The following is a 6,064-nucleotide window of genomic DNA, read 5'->3' as shown; positions in this document are numbered from 1 at the left end:
ACTATTACAAGATCTGTTTACTGGTGTACCTATCTAAAGGATCATATTAATCAATGATAATGACATGTCCAAGTGCAAAAAAAAAAACAAAACACCCAATTTTGACAGTCTGCGCAAGTGTAAGTGCAAGTGAATTTCCATAACCTGTGCGCTTAAGTTTGAGCGAACAGCCAATTTTGACAGCTTCACGATGTTATCGACAAACACTTGTGCAAGGGTTTTAGCGTTAGGTAGCCCTGACAATGCAATAAAGTGTGACATCTTACTGAAGCGATCAACAATCACCGCACGGACTTTTGCAGGATCCATATGAAAACCTGAAGATGCGATTAAGTAACCCACGAACTGCACCACCGGAACTGCTGTGAAAAAGCACAGGAGCATGTTGAAAAACCACAGGAGCATTGGTTAACCCAAACGGCATGACCATATTCTCAAAATGACCCTCGGGTATTAAAGGCCATCTTCCATTTATCCCCCTCTCTGATCCTTACCAGATTATATGCCCCTCTCAAATCCAATTTAGAGAACACCTTGGCGCCGACAATCTGATTGAACCAATCCGGGATTAAGGAAAGGGGTAAGGGTCACAGATAGTAATACGGTTTAGCTCACAGAAGTCCAAACAGAGTTCCATCCTTTTTCTTAACAAAGAAAAACCCGGTGGCTACTGGAGATTTGGATGGTCTAATATGACCTTTAACCAAACTCTCAGTGATATATTCTCGCATGGCCGCTCTTTCCGGTTTGGAAAGATTATACAACCGAGACTTGGGCAGCTTAGCTCCGGGAATAAGGTTGATGGGACAATCATACTCCTGATGTAGAGGTAACTCCTGGTCTCCACTTATAGAGAATACATCAGAAAACTCAGAAACAAAACGAAGGTACAACCTTAGTGGTTACAACAGAAAGCGATGTGTTAAGACAGTTGTCTATGCAAAAATCACTCCAATCAAGAATCTGTCTCGCTTGCCAATCAATGATAGGATTATGTTTGCTTAACCATGGTAAACCTAGTACCAACGGAGCAGACAGACCCTCCAGCACAAAGCACGAGATGGATTCTTGATGAAAATCACCCACCTTTAAACGAATGTCCTGCACTATTTGTGACAAACATTTCTGTGAGAGTGGAGCGGTATCAATTGCAAACACAGAGATATTTTTGTCTAGTGCACTAGTTGTTAACCCATGCATACAGACGAACTGACCATCAATTAGGTTAACCCCTGCCCCACTGTCAATAAACACTTCAATTCCCACAGTTTTGGAGTCTAGCGCCACCTCAGCAGACAGGAGAAATTGAGTACTACCGGTAAATGACAAAAGTAAATTATCTGATTCCCCACACAGACAACCAAGTTGAGGGTCCGCTGGACATAAGGACAGATGTTGACAAAATGTCCCCGTTTTCCACATAAAAAACGGAGTCCCTTCTTATTTCCAAAGTTCTTATTCCCAGGTCCAGAGGTAGCTCCCCCCAACTGCATAGGTTCGTCACTGGACATGAACTCAAGCGTCTCTCCACCCAATGTGTTAGAGGAGGCCGCCATCCTATATGATTGTACGTCCTGGGATTGAGGAACCTTAGATCTCTCCCTCAGGTGTCTATCCATATGTACAGCAAGGGACATAGCCACTTCCAATGACCAAGGATATTCGTGAAACGCCAATGTATCCTTCAGGATCTCAGATAGCGCATGACAAAATTGACTGCGGAGAGCAGGATCATTCCACTCAATATCCGTAGCCCACCTCCTAAATTCAGAGCAATAGGTCTCCACAGAACGCGTTCCCTGCTGCAAGCCACGCAACTTGGTCTCGGCCAGGGAGACCCGATCTGGGTCAACATAGATAAGACCTAGCGCTCTGAAAAATTAATTTACCAACCGGAGGGACTGAGATCCGGTCGGCAATGGAAAAGCCCAAGACTGAGCGTCGCCTTTAAGCAATGAGATGATAATACCCACTTTTTGACTCTCGTCCCCAGAAGAGTATGGACGTAGTTTAAAGTATAGTTTGCACGACTCCCTGAACCAAATAAAATTGTCGCTTTCCCGGAAAATCTGTCTGGGAGCGCCACCTTGGGTTCAGAGCAAGCCTCATTCCTGCTGTCAGAACCAGCTGCCTGTGGTCTCTGTATGTGTGAGACGGTGGTGTGGAGGTCAGCTACCTCCAAAGACAGCCCCTGCAGTTTTGCGACCAGTGCAGATATAGTATCCATAGCTACATAGATAGCATCCATAGCGGTTTGGGCGGTTGATAATGTCACGGATAACAGGGAGGGGAGGGAAACAGAAAGGTAATACAAGGGACTAGGCCTCCAATGGCTAGGGAAAAGGGAATGGTCACCCCTTACAGACACATCCCTATGCTTGATGTGGTTTCCTACCCATTGTATGGGGTACTTTGGGGCAGGGTGGTTGTAATTGTGAGCTGAATGGGGCTGCATTGGCGCACTATGTGGTTGCTGTTGTACTGACTGCTGTTGGTGTGTAGTGCAGTCTCTGGCCCAATGACCTTCCTGTCCACAGGCAAAACATGCTTGTTTCTTTCTAACATTTCCATATCGTCTATTGTCATTCCTGTCCTGTCTACCTCCTTTGCCTCTACCTTTTCCTCTGTACCCTCCAGGTTTCCCTGAATAATGGAGTCCCTGCACATGGGGTTTTGACAGTTTAGGTAGCTCAAAGCAACCTGCCTCGTCTTTAGTTAACAATTGTCCCATTATATCCTGCGGGGGTAATATGCTCCAGTTATCAATAATCATTTTGGCAGTTTTAGCATGTTCAGGGATTAATCAATTAATCAGTGACTGTGTAAAAACAACATTTAAATCTCCTCCTAATCCTAGACCTGCCTCTTCCTTCCACACTTTCCTGAACCTTCGAGCATAATCACTTACTGTTTCTCCTGCTTTCTGTTTGCTAATGCTGTAGCCATTGATTTTCTATCTCCATGTATCCTAACAAATTCATTACGCACTTGATCCCACATAATTTGATATTGTTGCTCAGTAATGAGGGAATAATACTTCACATTGTTCTTATCTGGAAATGGTATTTTTTTTAGGGCTGGTATTTTTCCAAAATCTACACCTCCGTCATCTAAATTTGCGTATCCTGTTACTCCTTCAATGATAAGTCCAATGTCTTGTACTGTAAGTTGCTGGCCTTGTACCATTCTTTTTAAATAATTAATAGTGGCTGCAGGAGTTTTACAGGGATCTGGGGCGTTTTTAATAATGTCATTGAGGTCTTGTGTCTTCATTGGTTTTATAATCATTTGATCTTGCAAGGTAATAAAAGGCATTGTTACCGAGCCTTTATTTTCCTCCTTAGAGTTAAAATTTTCTGAGTTCACCTTGGATCGGGTATTGTGGGCTGGGCATGTCTGTGTCTGTGTTTTTGTGGTTAAGTACACAACAGTGGATGATGTGTAGCCACTGCTGCTGGGTGATGTAGGACTAGTGGGTGGTGGTAACAATATCTGTGACTGCTTGGTCTTTATTTTGGTAAGAAGAGGAGGGGCTGAGGGGGAATCCTGTGTAACGGTTTGTTGCTGCACAGACTGTATTAGACAGATATCGTGCTTGTAATCCTCATCCTCCTGTGTTCTCCTTTGTGTTTCTGCTGTTAGTTGTGGATATAGGGATGTATAGGGGGGTGGAATAGAGGATGAAATTTGGACAATAGTTTTCTCTTTACGGGGATTGTAATCTTTCCAATACATTTTCAAAGTATACCAGACTTCTCCGCATGCCTTCATGTATTGCCGGTCCCACTCGGGAACCCGTGGATCTTATTTATATCCCCATTCGTCTCGATTACTGAGACACATTCCTAAGATACAACTAATATGGAATTTAGAGAATGATCCTTCCAGTGGGAAGGGGTTAGGGCATTTCAAGTTTTCAGTGCCATTTTTCAAATGTAAAATAAATGGGTCAGTGTAATAGTCTCCTGCTCTGCGATTTACAAAATCAACTGGAGTTTCCCCTGGAATATTATAAGGAATTTTCTCATCACTGGATGACATGGCTGTGGGTTTTGTTTCTGTCTGATTTAAATGCGTTTCTTTATATGTTTTTTTGTGGATCTGGGAGCTGTTCCTCCTTTGTGGAATTCCCCTTACTTTGGGAATTCCCCATAGTATAAATTACAGTATAAATATCAGACGGTTGTACACAGTTATTGTTAGTTCAGTTAGTTCAGTTGGTAGCTGCAGTGCTCGCTGACGTCCTGTTCCCAGGAACGCTTACCAAAACGCAGCTTAGATCACGTTACTGCTTGCCCGAGGCAACCACAGCAGTAAGGATTGACCCAACCTCACCCTGGCAACCAGATTAGAACACAAACTTATCTTATATACAATATTTCTTACACTTCTATATCATGCAACAAAATTCTTATACTCTATACATTAAACAGAAGCCAATAGTGTGCACATATTCAATAAAAGACCCAGTCCTTCCATGAGGGAGTCTACACTGCCACAGTGCTTAGGTTCCTAAGATATCTACAGGGACCCAGGGGAGGGCAGAGGTAGAAAAGAAAATTTCTACTTACCCGATCCTGGTCTTTTTAAGGTAGGTAGATATCCCACTTCTGATGCCAAAAATGTTAAGGCGATCTCCTATTGATCCCAGACCAATTTTTCCAATAGCTTTTGTTTATAGCGCTGGAAGAATGTAACACACGCAATTTTAATGTGTGGTTAGATCAGTCTCAAAACTTTATTGTTTGCACATAGTTTATATAACAGTTCAAAGGCATGATCACATGACTACAGACAATTAGCAGACATAACAGATGTCCTTGTGGTTCTCCTAGAACAAGACATGTTTGTCAACATAACAGATATGTGGGCGTAGGGAGGACAGGAAGAGTTTGACAGTTGGACAACAGAAGCAGGAGGAATAATCTGCAACTTAAGGGACTCTCTAAATCAATACTGCCAGAGCAACTAACTTCAGCGGTGAGTACTTTATTTAGGGAGTTATTAAACAGGCCAAAAGAGACTGCCATTGAGATTACCTGCATACACTGAGCTCCTAGACCAAGCGGGCCAGATCATTTACCACCAAGGGATGTAATTTTCTGTTTTTAAAGTCTTTGAAAGAAGAAATAACGGCTGCAGCAAGACAAAATCAACAACTTATTTTCAAAGATGCTGATGTCTCCTTGAAAATAAAAGGGCACTGACACCTTTGCAATATGTTTTGAAACAGAAGGGAATATCATACAGATGGCAGTTTCAATTTTGTCTCCAAGCTAACTGGAATGGAAAGATGGCTTACCTACGTGTACCTTCTGATTTACATGCATTTTGTTTGCAACTTCAAATTCCAGAAGTAGCAGTTCCAGAATGGTATCAGGACTTTCACCTGGAAGTGGACAAACCTATGGCTAATGCGCCTGTACCTTCACCTATGGGGAGCCCTCTACCTAAATGTAGCCGAGCTCTGGATGGAAGACGGGAGATGACCAATCACCACGCAGAGCTGAATCGCAGTCCTCTTCAGAAAATATGTGAGATCACCCTATATTTGTGAGATAGTTCTGGACTGGTGGAGAGATGATATAAGATATCAATCTTCCTCTTACCATATGAAAACTTTACTCCGGTTATAAAAACTTTTGCGTTGATGCATATCTAGAACTTGATAGAAGTAAATTGTCCTGGTGGTTTAGAATATCTAAGCATTTTTTAAGTGATATTTTTTTGCCCCCAAACATTTTTGTTATCAAGCCTGAATATAGTGTTTAGTATTTTTAGTTCAGTGATATAATACCCGTCTAGCCGTGCCAAATATAAATAAGTAACATCTGAAATTTATCTTTATAAAGGTTATCTATATGAGATTTTATATATATATATATATATATATATATAGATAGATATATTTTTTTATACATTTTTTATTGTTTGCCTATTGAACTACCCCAACACTATTTTCACATAATGTTAAAGGGCTTAAAAGTCCAAGAAAAAAAGTCATGATTTTATAAGACCTTAAGAAAGCTGGAGCCTCTATAGGGTTCCTCCAAAGACGCATTTT

General features: G+C 41.7%; 1 long non-coding RNA gene across 1 annotated transcript; it reads right to left on the bottom strand.

Moving 5' to 3' along the window:
* LOC140343437 (uncharacterized) lies at positions 1-4,710 on the bottom strand. The gene is made up of 2 exons (XR_011923333.1): positions 4,572-4,710; positions 1-362 (listed from the first exon to the last, which is right to left on the bottom strand). It is a non-coding gene; the product is annotated as an uncharacterized lncRNA (long non-coding RNA).
* Between the last annotated feature and the right edge of the window lie 1,354 nt (positions 4,711-6,064).

The sequence above is a fragment of the Pyxicephalus adspersus genome, chromosome Z, assembly GCF_032062135.1.
Source record: "Pyxicephalus adspersus chromosome Z, UCB_Pads_2.0, whole genome shotgun sequence".
Taxonomy (NCBI): Eukaryota; Metazoa; Chordata; class Amphibia; order Anura; family Pyxicephalidae; genus Pyxicephalus; species Pyxicephalus adspersus.
The sequence above is the reverse complement of the archived record's forward strand: the minus strand, read 5'-3'. Positions and strand labels throughout refer to the sequence as shown.